This window comes from Tympanuchus pallidicinctus, unplaced genomic scaffold, assembly GCF_026119805.1.
Source record: "Tympanuchus pallidicinctus isolate F22 unplaced genomic scaffold, pur_lepc_1.0 scaffold3, whole genome shotgun sequence".
Taxonomy (NCBI): Eukaryota; Metazoa; Chordata; class Aves; order Galliformes; family Phasianidae; genus Tympanuchus; species Tympanuchus pallidicinctus.
The window spans coordinates 30,649,009-30,667,367 of NW_026294747.1; the positions used below are offsets into that span (position 1 = coordinate 30,649,009).

Sequence of the window (18,359 nt, forward strand, 5' to 3'; positions counted from 1 at the left end):
GCGCCCCCTGCTGGCCTCTAAGCCGCTGCGCCGCCGTGAGGAGCGAAGCCGCGTTCGGCTGCTGCGGGACGGGAGGGTTGTGCGCGGACTGCTAACCCACAAGTCCTTTTTTTTTGTTTGTTTTAGTTTTTTTCCCTTCTCTCTTTTTTTCCCCTCCTATTCCTATTTTAATTATTTTATTATTTAATTATTGTATTTCCTTTCTACATTTTTTTTTTCCCATTATCGCCACTATTTCTATTTTAGACAGCCCAAATCCTCCGAGAACGGAGACAAAATAGCTCCCGCGAGTCCTTCCACTCATTCTGAGGGGCTCAGCAATCACAAACTTCCCCAGGACGTCCTATCCCGCATGGAGAACAAAAACAGTCCTTATCAAGGGCTCTAAAAAGAGCCGGACACGGTGCCGACAATTTATGGGGAAAGCCTAGGATTTTCTGTTTATTGAAAACACAACAGAAGGGGTGAAAGCAGCTGATCCGATCCGCTGTGAGATTTCATCATCCCGTGGCAGCTCGGGGAAGCCAGGCCCGACGCCCCCGGACCGGACCAGGAGGACTTCACCTATCGGTTGGAGGGGATGGGTCGAGAGCCGAAAAACAAACAAACAAACAAACAAACAAAAACCCCAAAAAACCCACCACCATAAGATGGGGCTCGATTAAAGAGGCAGCAGAGCCTCTTTGTGCTGTGAGATGCTACAGGTAAACATTTCTATCTGGCAGGATTGTTTTACCAGTTAAAATATAGAAATAAAATCAAAGCATCACCATCAAACCTGGTTCAGGTCTGTGCCGGCTTCTGTCAAGGCGACGCCTATGGAAGCTGGGGCTCGCTGCATCGAGGCAGGAGGTTCTCGAATATATTTTCTTTTTAAAAGGTGTAGGGAATGGGGGAGGGTGGCAGAGAATATTTCTCAGAACACCGGGAGATACCTTTCTTGAAACAAAGGCAAAGGGGAATCATCTCAATTGCAAATCCGTCAGGCAGAGAGCAAATAACAATATTTATAGGAAGGCGTTCGAAAATACCGTGAGCTTAAATAACAGCAGCGAACGCTATCTGCAGTTGCTACAGAGCAGCTTAATAAAAAATTAGCCTCACTGACAGTCTTGTCAACATCTTAAGTAAATTATCATAGCGATGGTCTTTGGAGAAGAGAACCCACACTCCTCGCTAAAACACCTCCTATCATTAATCTTAAACCACTCGAAGATTATGATGGAAAGAATGGGATCAGTAACCATTATCATCTCCAATTGCTGTTAAAAACTCCGCTGTTTATTTTTGCAACCAAAGCAAATGTAACTAGGAAATGCAGAAAAGGGAAGAAAGGCAAACACTGAGAGGCAGAACAATTGAGGCGAATCCTGTTGCAATCTCGATGATAAACACATGGAAAAGGCTGTGACTGCTCTGCGGATTGCTGGAATTTGGGGAGACATTAAGAAAATAAACACACCGATGGCTCCGCACCAGCGGTACATGCAGTGAAAGGTAACTCCATAACATTAATTGCATTTTCCTAAATATTCAGTGTTGGCCTTTATCTACATCGATCATTTGACAGAGATCGAAACTATTAAAAGAGTGCTCACACCTTTCACTGTCCATATCCGAAAAGAAATTCATTTCTAGCCTTTTTCTAATTTTTTTCCTTGAGATTTCTATGTGCACTCTGTGTCGTTGCCACAATAGTCAGAATAAAGTCCATGGCGTAATTTTAATAAGGCTCTGACATACTCTAAACGTTGGCTCAAGGTGAAATCTTTTCAGAAGAGATCTGTGGATTTTATTGTAGTGTTTCCTCTTACAGCATCGCCCCTCTTTGAAATGATTTTTTTACAGCAGAAAAAATACTATATGTATTTCTGTTAAACTAATTCCAGGATTTGGCGGCAGAGAAGGCAGAATCTGCTGCTTTAGGGGCACTGGACCTGAAAAGCTATCGACGGTGCTTTACACCTTCAATGACTCCGCAAATCGATGTGAGCCGGGCACACGCCTGAATCCAATCAGACTCGGGTTTTTTGAAGGTATTCCTCGAAATGCCAAAGTTTACACGAAGCCTTTAAGCAGAGCTGTGCACCCCGGCCGGCCCTCCTCCTTCCCTCCTCCCTGGCAATAAAAAGAAGAGGCGGCATCAGGACAGGGCGACGAGAGCTAAAATCAACCCCACCATTATTTTCTCCCGACAGAACCTCATCTTCCGCGGCGCTTCATTCCAGCATCCCCGCTCGGGGCTGCCGCTCCCCTCCGCAGAGCACTGCGCGAGCACTGCGCGGTGCGCAGGTAGCGCGGCGGGAGCCGCAGCCGGAGCGGCGCTGCCCGCTCAGCCTCCGCCGTGGCCCCGCAGTGACCCCGGCCCGAGGCTGCGGGAGGTGAGAGGTGACGCCTCGAGCCGGCGCAGACCTGGCCCTTTTAAAGCCACAGCTAATCAGTCCTTCAGTAAATTAAAATCTAGGAACCGGAGGGGAAGCAATTTCGTTGTAAAGAATTACGGGGCGCGCACCGGGAACGAAAGAGCACCGAGGGGATTACGCTGCTGTCCGCGGCGGAGGGGTTTGTGGCAGGGGAGAGGCTGCGCTGAGATGGCCTGAGAAAAACCGTGCGCGTCCTACAGCCGCGGCGGGTCCGCACGGTGCGGAGTCCAACGCGCCCGGCCCAATAACACTCTGTCTCGGGTAGTTGGGAAACTTCAGCCCCATAAACTGCAAGGCGGGATGGGGTCCCGGGACGCCGGGCTGCCACCCAGCCAAAGGCTCGGCGCTGCGTTGCAGCACGGGGAGAAAGTAAAGTGGAACAAATGATCAATTTTCCCGTCAATTAATTTGTCCTCAGTTTCAAGTTTCTCTTTAATCTCTCTAAGAAATAAAGGGATCGCTGCTGAACGGTGCGTACGTGAGTGCTGGTGCGTCCGTGTGCACGTACACGAGCGGGGAGCGAGCAAACCGGGTAGCCCTCAGACTGCTGGGAATGGGTAGAGGTCAATTGCTCCTCTTCAATTAGGAAAGTTCCCCATTGTCTTGGCACCCCGTACTTGTTAATAACTGCGCAGAGTTAGGAGAAGAGGAATAAATATCTGCTGCGAGTAATCTGCTGTAATGCAATTATTTTACTGGATTAACGTGCAGTGGCAGTGCAACACGGCCACGAGTGAGATGCAAAGGGAAAAATAAAAAATAAAGCCTGAGGGAGGAATATTAGTATTTCGCGACATAGATGCTTCAGTGGATTGTGGTGAGGAGCACCGAGGTCTGATAACAGCTCTCTGTTCTACCCAGATTACACAGAAACTTTTCTTTCCCATGAGCTCCGGGCAGCAAAACGCTGTTTGAGGAGACCGCGAGCCGCTTTCCGGGCTGCCGCTATAATTAATTTAGGTGTGGCCATCCCAGATCCGAGGGAGAAGGAAATGATTGATGCCGCCAGAACCCCCTTCCCTTACGCAGCCCCGAGCAGCTCCCGACGCAGGTAAGCTGCCGCGTCAAGCTATTTTTAACTGAACAAAAGACGGAGCAAACAGCTGACGTCAGGGAGCAGCTTCCCGGGCCGGGGGGGAGTGGGGAGACGACGACAGGACGGGACGGGACGGGACGGTGCGAGCGGCAGCGCTGGGGGGGGCAGAGCGGGGCTGCGGGCTGCGGGCCCCGAACCCAGTCCCGTTCCCCCCGACGCCGTAATCCCCGGGGGGCGTCGAGGTACGGATACGGCGCTGCCTGACCAGGGGTGCTTGCCCGTGGCATTGCCCTGCGAGGCGGCGAGCACAGAGAGGGGAGGGGGGAAGAGGAAGAAGAAGGGGAGAGAGAGATCACCGAGCCAGGGGCCCTCTCCCGGCTTCGCGTGATGCCCGAGAGCTGCCGCCTGCACGGAGCCCGCAGCCCCTGCTGCCCGTCAGCTCCTCCGCGCCCTCCCCTCCCCTCCAGCCCCGACCCCCTCCCCGCTACAGTCACGGAGCCGCGATTCATGCGGCCGATTTAGTTAATATAAATAAACCCACAAAGATTCATTGGCATCGACCAGCAGGTTTATTAAGGGCATCGTTACAGTGGCCGTTCCAGCCCCTGCACGGCCCGGGGGAGGGGAGGGGGGGGGGAGGGCACAGCTTCTCACAGCCACGGTCACCCCCCGGCACCTCGGACCTCCCCTGCGGGGGGAGCAGTGCTGGAAGCTGCTGTTGTCAGTGCTGATTGTTAACCCAAATAATAATAATAATAAAAAGAAATCGTTACAGCTGTGTGCTGGCGGAATATGGCGATTACTATTATTGCCAATCACGATTAGAAATAATTATCCAGAGAGCATGAAGGGCTCAGCTGCCAAGGTGTTTTGAATAATCGCTTTGGAATGAACAGCACATCAGGTTCACACACAGGGATGGCTGCACAATTCCAGGTGTGTCTCTGAGGGACACCTTACACCAGTGGGCACTAGCATACCTGTGGAGCTTAATTCTATCCCCCACTGCAGGATCTGGATGCCTGCCCCACTCCTGAGGGTGTGAGAGGCCAAGCACCGAGGGCTGGGCTCCCTCGATCTTCAGTAACAGCAAGGTTAGCAGATTAGAGGGTAATGTGGTCACAGTTGAACCCCACTTGCTCCATTTACATCCCACAGGCCACCTCATTTTGAGTATTTGAAGTGCTGTGTAACCAGGGGGAGGTCACAGGTGATGGACAAGTTCAACATACTTAGCTCAATTACCCAAGTTTCATTTCAAAATAGTGTTCAATTTGGTCTTCCTGCCTCTCTCCAAATTATCTTAGAAGAGGAAAATAGATAAATAAATAAATAAATAAATCAAATGAAAACAGACAATTTAAGCCAAATCCTGTACACCATTATTTATATGCAAAATGATTTTTGTGATATATGCTCCCATTAATGGTTCTGGGATGCCAGATCTTTCCAAGTGGATTTACAAACCTAGCCATCAAATTATTTCAAAGGCAAAGCCTATTAGGGACAAAAATAATTATGAACTTCCAGAAGCTTTGTAAAAAATAAGTTTCTGAATGTTGTCTCTTTAAATTTTACTTAAGTTTTGTTTTTAATTTAAGCCTGGAGGCACAGCAGAGAGATACGCAGCATCTAATAAGGAGTCTGGGAAATAATGCACCTTAATCTGGTGCTGAGCTATTTCTCCATAAAATATAGATAAGGAATCAATTCATAAGCACAAATATCTGCTAGGACCAAGTTTTAACATAACATTTCACATGAGCATTGTTACATGCATTATTAAAGAGATAACAAAATCACTTCAAATCAAGTCCCATACAGTCACATCTGGAAATGCTCTTTTCTGCCTAATTTTCTTTTTTTTTTTTTTTCCTCTGAAAAAAAGTTAGAAGAAAAACTCGTCTGTCCCCTTATATATTAACTGTTACCATCAGCTTTTAATCAGCAACATGTATCGTTACATTTACAGAATCCCTTCCACGCTGCCTCTTTTGGATAACAGTAACATGAAGATAGTATCTGCATTCATTTACAGAATCTGATGGTAAAACCAAAACCACACACAACTAGCATATACACTGCTTTATGCACAGACAGGCATGTAGATACATAGACACAACACACAGACATGGAAACAAGTCCTGGCCATGTGTTGGAAAACGTAATAGAAAGTATCTGTGCAGTTAACCAGACCATAAGTCAGACACCATCAGATAAGAAGGGGCTGAGGGAAAATTAGTTTAAAATCAGACACAGCTAATTTCTGCAGGTACTGGAACCTCAGCAAGCTTTGCCCTAAGATGTTTAATCACTGTCAATTTTAAAGGGAGCTCTCTGGGATTTGAGTCAAATAAAGTATTACCTCTAAGCCACGAAGGGTTAACGAACTGCCACAAGTTGCAAGCAGTTCACGCAGTTGGGTTGATTGGTTTGTTCTATTGGTTTGTCATTGTTGTTATTTTTTTGTTAATGAAATTATATTCTGAGGGCAAAGATAAAGGATGTCCCTAAGATATGCTGGCTGTTATTGCTGTTGTTTTGATTTTCTATTTGTCCTCAATGGAAAGATGAGCAAAATATTTTCCAAACAGGAACACTGAAGGTTGTTTAGGAAAAAGCAAAATAAAAGTCAAAAAAATAAACAACAACAAAACAAAAAACCCCAACCCACCACAGTCAGTGCTGTTTTGTAAATACTCTGGAGTTTTCTGAACAACTCTGATGTACTTACATCCCTATCACAACTATTTTCTTTTTACTGTTGAAAGTGGATAGTCAAGCAAAATTGATGCTTTACATATATCCTGTCTCAATTTGTAATACACTATTCTCTGTAAAGAGATAATTTGAAAAAAAAATGCAAAAAAGAATAAGCTATACCACTGACAACAATTTACTTAAATTCACAAACCTTGAAATTGATGCATCTCCTATCAATCATAGTCAGAAGCCACAGTAAAACGCATCCAACATTTGTATATCAAAAGTAAGACTAAAAAAATACCCCGTTTTGTTCAATTTAAATGTCCTTCAACATGTTGTGATTTTGTACTCTGATATTACTGGGAGATTTTCACTACAGGTTACTTTGTACTGTCAAACGTGTGCAAGAGACTAACCCTGCAAAATTAAAGTGTGTGCCATTACACAGCACAGATGTTTGTTCTCACTCGGTTACTGACAATGAAATACTTATTAAATAATAATAAGGAGATATCGACTTCCCTATTCTGTCGATATGAAGATCTGTTGATCTGTGAGGTTAATATTGATGAGGCAGTGTGAGGTAAATGTTTCATCAGGAGGAGAAATAAATCCCAACGCTAGCACAGAAAAACAAACAAACAAACAAACTATGCATGTATGTAGAAATGAATCCTTTTTGTACTTATTAGGTATGGGAACACCAGTTCAGCCTATGAGCTAATGCTGAAGGAGATCCTTGACACCACTTTCGAGAAACGTGTTCCCAAAAGTGTCTATCATAGGTATTTAATACTAAGCTTAAGTGATGTCATGCACTTAGAGCCTTTAGTCATGCTGTGTGTTCTGTTCTGAATGGCACATTTCCTTTGAGTGTTACTGTATGGTTCCACATACACCCTCAATATTTTTCATTTTAAGGAGATTTCTGTTTGAGTTGGAGAAACGTCTTTTTTTTTAATACGATGAACTCTCTGTCAAAATATTGTTTATATTTGTTGTCTCATCAGAACATCTGTGAAAGTTCCCTCTCTTTACCCTCTGCCACAGAAGACAATAGTACACAGCTTCAAACAATGCAAGAGCCATTTAACTTGATGGGTCTGGCAGAAGCAGGCACTTTCTCATTTATTATTATCTTCAGATTTTCCTTCATTCTGTTTAAGCTCGTAGCTGCTGTTTTATAAGAATATTCCACCAGTCAGATGGGTCTTGGATTTCAATAGCGTTATTTTGGTATACTATTTTTAATGAATAACATATACACGTGTAACAGTCTGTATAACTTGCTTCTGCATTTTATTAAAAAGATATGACCCTAACTTGTAAGACAGAGTCAATACACTTTTGGGTAAAAGTGCCAAATGATGTAAATTTCAATTTTCCCCTTTTTGATTTTTACTTATGGCCTTGATGCTGAGCAACTTTCCCTGTACTGTTGTTGCTTGCAAAGGGAGGGCTCAGTCACTCTGATCCAAAAATCACTTTAGCTGCCCTGCTGGGCTATCTTGGTCCGACTCATGGGGTGGGAGAGCCTTTTGTACAGCAGCCTCTCTGCTGCCTGCCTGCAGCAGAAATGCTGTGGCCTGGCAGGGAAAGCAGGGCAGGCACACAGGGTTTTCTCTTGGTGAGATGGTGCAGGAAAATCACTTGACTGCTGTTTGTGCTTTTCCTAGAAAGGCTGGCAAACTGCTGTTCTATCCAGAGATCACTCAGGGGGCCAGATACTTTTTATTTTGTTGCTTGCACCACAGGAGAACTTTTATCTGAGAAAGGTAAAAAACATTCTTTTTTTTTTTTTTTTTGCCCTCATGCTTTCTTGTCCTTTTATCTTGAGAATCTTTTTTTCCCTACAATCTTCTGAAGTATCTCAAAATTTCTGCTTAAAAGGAATCAGATCTGGTTGGCTAATTTAAAAAAATTCCTACTAACAAACATTAGCTAATCCTTGTACTACACTCACAAGAAAAGACACAGTTAAAGCTTTTAAGTCAACTTGAGATTTTCATAAAGTTTGCTAATATTTTCGAAACTCTTTTGGGAGGTTTGGTGGCATGCCTTCTGCTGCCCTTGAGGCCCTGGGGCAAGGCTTTTCAAGGGGTTATAAAAACTAGACTGGGGACTTGTGCTCTAAAACTGATTTGCATGTATTTGTCTCAGTGCATTTACCTAAAACAATAATAGATTCTCAAATTTGGGAACAGAAAAATCCAGCAAAGAAGCTGAGTGCTTTTAGTAGTAATTACACTTGAGAAATATTATTGTGTGACACTGCTTGGGTACCCCTACAAGTGCAAGGTATGTTCTTTAATCATATTCACCTTAAGACACCAAGTTTATTTTCACTTCAATTTCAAGGCTGGGTATTCCTTACCTGAGTTTTCTACATAGCAATAAGCACAGCGATGGAACAATTGTTCTGCTAGCGGGTTAAGCTGAATAGGAGAAAAAATAACTAATAGAGTAATAACTAGGGGGCTCTCGTGTCCAGTTGTACACTTCACAAAATAGATTGCAAGAGAAGGAAAAGGCAGCAAACTGTGTAAACTGAGTACAGATAACTCCCATGCTGTGAAAACCCTTCTACCTTAAGAACACTAGCAATGAAAAGGTTACAAGAAAGGGGGTAATAAAAATATCAAGAGAAACGAAATAGAAATAGGTTTCTTTGCAAGTAGAGAGGCCTCTTTCTAATATGGTGGCCTTATACACAAGTACATTTGTCTTCCAGACCCTCTGCTGTTGATTAGAATTCTGATGCCACTGGAGGGGTTACGATTTTGTCGAGTTTCTGGATCTCAATTGCTCTGTCAAGGGGTCATTCTTTCTGGTAATAAGGTAGCTAGTGGCCCCTGGGAGAGAAGGAAAACAATTGACTCTTGAAAGCAGAAACATATACTGAAGTCTAGAGTAGATTTCTGGCAATGGACCAGGTCTTTTCTCATAGCATTTGTCATTGTAGTAATGAAAAAATTGTGGGTGTTCTACAGGTGGCCAAAAGAGGAAAACAGAGTACAACAACAACAGAAAAGTACTAGATGTAATTTATTTTGGAATTATGTTTAAGAGCAGGTGGTTTTTTGTTTGTCACACTGTTGGTTCACTTGTTAGAGATGTGGATCCCATTAGATAGAAATATGTTGCTTATTTTAAAGCAAATGATTATCAAATGACTAGACTTCAAAACATTTTTTTTGCTTTAATTTGAAATGAAGTCATTTGAGTTTGAAACATATGCCTTTGCTAAATGCAAAATATTTTGTTGCCAAAAACAGACAATTGCATTTTGAGTCCACTGCTTGCGAGCACTGTTGATCCTGGATGTCACTGACAATATAAGTCTTGGCAATAAATTGTTACAGAGGTCAGTAGTAAAGTTTCTCTTATTACCAGTAGGTATTTTAATTTAATTTTATTTTAAATTCTTATTCTGTCAAGTCAAAACGGTCTCGGCCACTGATTCATATTCAACTAGAACAAATGCTATATTGAATTTGATTGGTTTTAGAAGTAGTATTTCACTCTGTACAAACTGAAAAATAATTTATGCTGAGATCTGCATGTAAATAATTGCTGCATCTTAAAAACTAGTTTCATTATTTCACAGGCTATGTTACCAGGCTATTTTTGTTGTTGTTTTTGTAGTATAAGCATACAAAAAACACACGTGCATGCATGTGTATGTGCATTCTACCACACAAACATACCACTGCCAGTATAAGTAATTTGACATGTGATTTATATCATACTTGCAAGATTTTAAAGTGGATTTCAATTTTATTATGAACCCCAGAACTGTGGCTGTATACATGGATTCCCCAAATCCTGTATCTGAAGTATGGGATTGTAGCAGCTTGAGACTTCCTTAGTTGTCAACGGAGAAAGAAATGGTTGTCAATGGCATGCCCAGAGACACGCTTCTCTGAAGGTACTTGCCTTTCTCCACTGACTATAGAGCAAGCCCAGAGCAAATACATTCCTAATTTAGAATAAATGACTGATGTGGACTGCAAGGAATCCAGGCAGGAATGTGCAGACACACTGCTGTATCTGCTGCCATCACCTGCATGTTCTGGGCTGAACAAGATCTTTCCGTTTAGAATCTAAAATTCTTCACAGAAATAATAGTGTGTGAAGTTTTTCACAGAAGAAAATTTTGACTTTAGCTGTCAGGAAGCCAGACATCCAGTCCACACTGCCCGTCCTATTTTACTACAAAATCTACTCATTCAACTCATTTGTCTTAGAATTAGATGAAATAAGCTGAGGAGGAGGACTTCAAGGCAAAAGTTGGAGATAAATTGACAGGTGGGGGCACATTCATTACAGAACAAATATAGATACCTAAATTAGGAGAGGTGACCTTCTGATTAGCATGCTAGGTTCCTAGGTCATTTTAGACCGCTTAAAGTGAAAGAAATCAAATATTTGCTAATGGATTTGTGTAAAAACATGCAGAGATAAAGGCATTTGCAGATTTAGGGTAAAAAAGTAGTTCCACTCTTGCTGGTAAAAAAAAAAAAAAAAGACCACCTCATGCCTTATTGCATTAGGTAAAATGAGAAGAATAAAGAACGTCTTGAAAAAGCCTTAATCTCACACTATACACAGTATTGTACAACATGTGGAAGGAAGAAAGAAAGATGTTATTCCTAAAGTACTGTAGAAAAGGCTGGCTATAAAAATGAGTTTTCCTCATGCCCATATCCAGGCACAGGGAAACTGGAAATAGGTATTTCCACTTTCAACAGAGCTTCCCTCTTTCTTTCTCTCACATACATGCACGCACAAAATAGAGATAGTTTTGTATTACATTTCAATGTCCAAGAGTATGTCAGGCTTATCTTGTTTTCTTGTTTAGCTTGCTCAGGACATCTAATGGAAACTTATTTGCGTACAACTGTGTAGTATCATGTTTTACTCCACTGTGAAAGCAAATTTAGAAAAAGCTCTAGTTTAATTAATGTAACTAGCCTTCTTTCACTCTAAAGGTCTTTCCTCTGTTACCTAAACCAACTGTATAGTATGATGTTATACATATTAGAAGAGAGCTTTAGACCCAGGCAGATTATTGTAACTGGATGTTTGTACACATTCGCAAATACATTTGTAACTCAGCATCCTGCATATGAATGTTGTTTTCAGACCTTTGAATTTAGAGCATCTGTTGTTGAAGGAGATAAAAGTTTATTTGCTCATTAACAAAAAAATCTCAACAGGTAATACTGAAAAAAGTATCCTGCTGTCTACAGCAACACAGTAACAGAAAAAATGGAGTGCTGTAGTTAGACATAAGACAAACTAACTGGTGACATGCTCTATTGTGAACTAAGCTCCATCAAATTGTCAAGAGGAATTAGTTCGTAAGCAATGCTTAAGAACATAAGAATGTAAGACTGGAAGGCACAATCAGTGTCACAGATTTGTAACAGAAGAGAATTTGTTAAACAACATTCCCATATGATCCTAGAATTTTTTTTCCTCCTCAGTTTCTCTGAAACTCCCTGCTGGTGTGACCATAGGGTGAAATTCCATTTTTACTGCAAAGCTGGCACCCAGCATTTTTTGACTGTATGATCAAGAGGTACTGACCAGACACCAAAGCAATTTAATACCTGTACATACATCAGTTCACCCTGACTTACATCTTGGTTCTAGCTGTTGACTGACTGAGCAAAGAAAGATAGTCATTCTCCACCCTCTGAGCATCAATAAATGTATCAGAAAGAATAAAAATCCTTTCTGACTATTTCAGCTAATAAAAAAATCTCTTCTAATAGGATAAATACAATCCATATACAGCATAAATATACATTTGATGGATATGATTTAAGAATTGAGAATAAGAGCTGCTCTGCTGTTCTGAACTCTTACAATGGGGCTTTCAGGATTTCCAAACAGCTGGTGTCCAGATAATTTAGATATTTGCTGGCAGAGTGCATAGAGAAGTGTGGAGGAATCTACTGCAAAGGCCCAAGCAACTGAAGCCTGTGGTGATTCATCCAACCCACAAGGAAAGCAGCTGTTTTCAGCAGAATCTACAGCTTTTGGGTGGACTCACCGAGCCAGTATCCTTTCTTCTGCAGAGCTATTCAAGTGAGCAGAGTTACATATGGGATGAACTCGGCTCTTTAGGTGTGGGAGAAACTGTTTCCAGTACTGACATATGGATATTAGCACTCCTTTATGCATGGCTTACAGACAGGCTTTAGGAATGTTTACAAGGTGGGAAAGACAATGAAAGAACATGTAAAATCATTTCACCCTGATTCATCTTTGGAAAGGATTCCACATGCTGATCTCTCTTCCAGTTGGCTGCGTCTTCCAGAAGCCTTTCTTCCGATTCCGAACCTCTCATCCCTTCCACACCAAGGAATTTGGGCTCTGTCCAGTGGAAGCCTAGGAAGAACATACATATTTTCTCTATACTCCCACATGCTTCTAGTCTTGGGGGCTAATGATAACACTGCTGAAAACTGCACGTGAATTGAGAAAAAATTCTCAGGAGCTGGTATGAAACAGATCTCAGCAAATCCTTCCTTTATCTTTACGTATGTGAGCTTTGCCCCAGTTCTAGAAACTAAAGCTCTAATTTCTTTCCTGGCAGTTAAAAAATGGCAACTATATCCCAGCTGCAGAAGGACTGTAATGAAGTCAAGCCATCATTCGAGTCTCTCATTGGACACTGTGCCTATTCCTAAGGAAATAATGCACCTCACAAGTTCATTTAAATTAAAACAATGAACTGAACCAAGCACTGTTTTTATTCACAGAGGACCAACTGCCTTTCAAGGCTGCAGAATGTTAAGAGCTGTAGCAGAGTTACACAGCTAGTTGAATCAACAACTTTCTTTTACGGATGCAGCAGTGCAAACAAGGTATTTATTGGGCAATGGCCACCAGAGGAACTACCAATAACATTATACTGCTCCCTAGACACACCTCAGTTAGAGCACTTGCTTCTTTCACCAGGTGTTCTTTGCATTCCTGAAGGCTGGTACCATGGTGAAAAGGTGTTATCCAAACTTATTTTATACTTTCCCTCTTTATAAATGCGGGGTGTTTGCCATTTCTGTAGTGTGATAGAGTAGGATATGGGAAGGTCCCAGCTGTTAATGATACAATGGCACAGTGTCATTCCTCAATCAGAAGTTTAGCTTTAACACAGATGTGCAACCTATTACAATTAAACTTACAGCAGAATTTGGCCAGACCTTCTCAGCAGTTTGTCACAACTAGTCTTAGTGTGTGAAGCACAGAAAACATCTGGATATATGGGAACAAATTCAGAACATTATTTTCTTTTGGCAGCATATTTTTCTGCTGCTACTTGAGTTAATGATTTTCTACTAAGACATCTTCAGATACTGATGTTGATATATGTGTTCAGGAGAGATGGGCTAGCTGCTTGGTTTGAATCTTGAAAATGAAGTATCAAGACTGAAAACAACAGGAAAGTGCTCAATTTTGTATGCCTAAATATATTACAGAGAACAGGTAAGGAGGTGATATTTCTGAAGCAGCAGTGATCTAAACAATCACCTGTGAGTTAAGGCTTACAGGTTTTATGCTTCATTTTATGACTGACACCTGAATAAACTCTTTTTACACAAATAATCTCTTAAATAACGCTAATCATTACAGTCTTTATATAGTTTCTTCCTGAAACTTAATTCATTAATGTTCACGAAATACAATGATACAGATAAAATGTCTTAGGTATGTGAAAATTATAAGGGCTGCTACACCACAGTAATTCTACAGGGATCTTAAAAAAAAAAAAAAAAAAGAAACAAACTCTTGTATTTCATATAATACTTTTGTTCCTAAAACACTCCTAAGGCCAACTGAGGTAAAAGCAGATCTCAGATTTATTTACATTTATACAACGGCACCTACAGATAGATACGTGCACAGGAAGTAACAGCCATAATTCTGATTGTGCTAATTCTCCCCATTAAGAGAAGAAGATGAAAAGGAATAAAATGATGTTTGGCAATTTAAAAATGCTCACTCATGACTTTTATTTCCATCAAGAACAGTTCATTAGTGCAAACACTTGCAAATTAAGCAAGGTCACTGAGGCTCTCAATGGGGTGCTGAGCAAGACCAACACATTCAAGCCAGCATCAGTGGAGGCAGCTTTACTTTTACATGTAAAGTATCTAAAAAAGCAAGACACAGCTTTGCAGAGTGACTGCAGACCACAGAGATCACTGACATACTCTTCACTGCCTTTCAGCAGGCAGGACTCTTCTGTTATTTTATTTCTCACTGTCTCCTACATTCTCTACACTCTCCCACCTCAGTCCTGATGTAGGACTTTTCCTGAAAACAAAGTTGCTGAAGATGCTAAAAATTCAGAAAAGGAAATACTTTAATCTAATTTTCATTAAGAATGAGCAAAGCTTTGAGATGCGTATGGTGTAAGTAGCAGGAAAAATGTAACATTCGCTTTATATTATAGTTATTTAAGCAACAGAAGTTAGAACCCAGAAGAGAAGCATGTCTTGCAGATGGTAGCAATGGCACCCTAGAATTCCCCTTGAATATATTTATACATTTTCATAACCCCTTGTTCTATATATTCCCTTTCAAGCAGCTCGTAGGGAGTATGGAATTTTGTTCAGCGTAATATGAAGAACCTCTGTGTTATCTCTTCTTTTCTATTGTTGCTTTTTTTACCTCCAGATGTTCAATTACCTATGAGAGTACTCAAGGAAACATAGGTATGCTGTATTCTGTACTGAATCAGTTTAATTGAAAAAATAAAACATGATGTGTACTGTAAAGGAATTTTAAATGAACTCCCTAGCATATTCATGGTTAAACACAAAGGTTTTGTATTCTAGTAGGATATCACATAGTGTTGCTAACTGATTCCCACTAAGAAAACAGTGAATTTCATATCAAATCAGAGCATTGCAGGGAACCAAGCATACATCACAGGTTACTTGAAGAGGACAGCAGGCTGCACTGTCACCCACCGAGGCCCCATCTCCAATCATTTTATTCTTTCAGAGATGGTGAAGTTCTTACGCTCATGGAAACAGGGCACTTGCAAGAACAACCTGATCTTACACAATAACCCATCGTGCTTGATTGATGCTAAGCACTAGCAGGAACTACATGGCCATAAAATCTCTTCTATGGTAAGCACACATATGCATGTATAGGCACAGAGGAAGCTTATCTCAGCTCCTGGAGCTAATGCCACTGCCTTTGTTGTTCTGCTTACATAGCACAGAACTATGCTGATAAAGACTCAGATAGAACAGATGTAAATTTGATGGATGAAGTGCTGTTTTCTCTAATATCTAAATTGAAATGCTTACTTTTATTCCACATTTATTACATAGTCTTCTAGTACATGTTGGCAATAGGTTACCTCATCTTTCTAAATGGCTGTAAATAGCTGTCAGGTTCCCTGCAAACACAAGTCTTTGTGCACTGGTATTTTTGAAAGTAGGGTTACTATTGGCTGTTTTTAAACCTCAATAACTTAAGCATGGAGAGAAATCTGTTAGTGAAGCTCCTATACTGCAGAAAGCCTGAGAGGTTATACTACCAAAAGCATTATCAAATCCTAGTCCTACTTTTATATTGTTCCCTCACACATACTCTACTAGCCACTCAGAGAAAAAGGCTGAGTGAGGTAGTTCTTATCTCTGGATAAAGAAGGCTTTTCTCATGGACTTTCTTTATTCATAGTTACTAGAGCAGCCTTAAATCTGACTCCATAAAAAGCCAACCCAGGGCAACCTCCCCCCAGTAATGCCAGAGTAAGCAATTAAGCAATTAACACATGATTGTTTGCAGCTCTCAGCACGTGGTTGATACTAAAGCAGGCCATGGGTCTTAAAGAGAAGGACTTTTACAAGGAAGACTTCTTTCTCCCTGCAGTGCTAGTAAACAGCCTGAATGCTCAGCAGGTAATTGGCTTTAAAGGTCAAGAGGAAATCCTCCTTAGGCTTCCTGCTGCTGAGCAGCTTCCATTTGACCTTTGCTCTGAGGTACTCATAGCCTGTAGGGGCCAATGTGGCCAGCACTAGCCTTCTCAGCTGAATTCTGTGCTTTGGCTGTGGTATGCACACCTTTGGTGAGATTCCTCTGAGCTGCATATGCTTCTACAACGGCATCTGAAGTGGTGTTCTTGGTTAGGATTTGAGGTAAGCTAGGTGTGAAATCTCCTCTAAGTTGTAGGCTAGCATCACCAGCTGGCCAAGGGAAGGGATTGTTGCCTTCTGTGTTGGTGTGCACTCACCACAAGCTTTGTGTGTGGTTTTGGGCACCACAGTACAACAGGGCCATAAGGCTATGAGGGAGCATCTAAAGGAGGCCTACAAAGATGGTGCAGGGTTGGGAGGGCAAGATCTATAAGAATAGCTGAGGTCCTTTTGTTTGTTCAATCTGGAGCAGAGCACGCTGTAGACTTATGGTGGCTTATACCTCCTCACAAGGTGACAAGTGATGGTGACAGGAACCAAGGGAATGGTGCGGAGCTGTGTTGGGGGGGCTGGAGGGCTGGTTAGGTTGGGTTTTAGGGGAAGGCTCTTCAACAGAAGGTGGATGGGCTGATGGGCACTAGAACAGGCACCCCTAGGCAATGGGTATGGTGGATTGGGCTACAGGAGTTCTAGATGTGTTAGGACAACTCCCTCAGAAACTTTGGTTGTAGTTGTTTGGTTTTTTTTTTTTTTTTTTTTTGTAATGGTCTTGTGGGGAGCCAGGAATTGAACTGCCCTTCCACCTTGGGATTTCCATGGTCCTACAATTCTACAGATGTTGTGTGGTCCAACCTGCAGGCAGTCTCTTTACTATTGCAGTAATCATGGAAATGGAGGCACATGTGCTCTCCATGATGTGCATTTGAAGCATTCATCAGATCAGCAAACATGAGAAATAATATATGTGAGCCAAATCATAAGGGCTTTTCCCTTTCTTACCTGGGTTAAAGTCATAAAATTTCATGCTGAGAATGAACTCTTTCACTGTTAAACCGTGTGGAAAGGGCTTGTTGCAGGCTGTGTTGCTGGGATTTATTGATGCATTCAGATCTTTGTTTTTCCGGAAGTTTAGAAATAGTAAAAAATGGTATTACTGATGACAGTGGAAAGGCTTCCAGTAACTCAAGTGAGCTTTGGAATGGGCTTAATATTCTGGCTGAAGATGAAGTATCTTCTCATTTCCAACCCTAGCAGCCTCCTTTTTGTAACATTTGGTAATGCCAGAACTTACAGTAAAAATTATTCTTTGAGTCCTAGTGGAAGTAAGTTTGTTGGTTTTGGCTATGAATATCCATAGTATGGACTCTTTTCTCATTAACACTGACTTGTCACTCTTCACATTAAATTCTGCGTGGTGTTCTTACTACTTTCTTTACACTTTGATGCTGCAGTTGATTTTCTAGGGAATGTTTTTGGAATTTTTTTCTAGGGAATGTTACAGGAATTTTGTAATAGGTAAGTTTATGGTCCAAAAAAATACTCAAATGTTCTGTTGTATTACATGCATTTAACTGTATGTTTCCACCTGCATCCAAGTAAAACCTCGATGGAATTATTTAGCAAAACCATCTTGCAATTCCTGAGTAGTGTCTTGATGTATATATTACATAGACGAGCTTATTCAGGTCATCCAAAATACAGCAAAACTGTATAAAACATACAAGAATCAGAAGAAAAAGTGCATTTGAAACTCCTAACTTTCATTAACTTATAAAAATGTGGTTTTATTCTCAATAGAGTGATTCATTTGTTTATTTGCCCATCATTCTTTACTTTCAGAGATGCCTATCCAACTGCATCAAGTCTTCAAGAGAGAATTTTTGTTTACCCTTACATAACTTGGAGCTTTCTTCCCTTGTGTGATCTTGTGTATTCTGGGATCCTACCTGCATGATATTATGCTTTTATTTGGTCTAGATTATGTTAATTTTAGACTGCTCTTGCTTTTAATGATATTTTTGTAACTTTGAGGTCTCAACATATGGCTACTCATGTCTGCCGTGTTCATGTTCTTGTCATAAAGCAACAGAACAAGCTTGCCATTCCCAAGTGGACTGAACAACAGCACTTACTGTAAGCAGGAACATTTTTTGCTTCACTGCTTCTGTTGCTGAAGCACTCACATAATCAAATTTTTTCAAGATGTGTCCTGAGAATTTCTGAAACCTTGGCCCATTCTCTATTTCA

At 41.3% G+C, this 18,359-nt stretch overlaps 1 long non-coding RNA gene across 4 annotated transcripts in view; it reads left to right on the forward strand.

Moving 5' to 3' along the window:
- Nucleotides 1–233: 233 nt before the first annotated feature.
- Nucleotides 234–18,359, forward strand: part of LOC128085913 (uncharacterized) — a 126,763-nt gene continuing 108,637 nt past the window's right edge. For 2 of the 4 annotated variants that reach the window (XR_008209152.1, XR_008209150.1), the window contains exons 1-3: nucleotides 234–1,497; nucleotides 1,890–3,474; nucleotides 12,939–13,043. This is a non-coding gene — a long non-coding RNA (uncharacterized LOC128085913). The remainder of the gene's footprint in view (nucleotides 1,498–1,889; nucleotides 3,475–12,938; nucleotides 13,044–18,359) is intronic. The other 2 variants (XR_008209153.1, XR_008209154.1) reach the window with 1 other exon arrangement.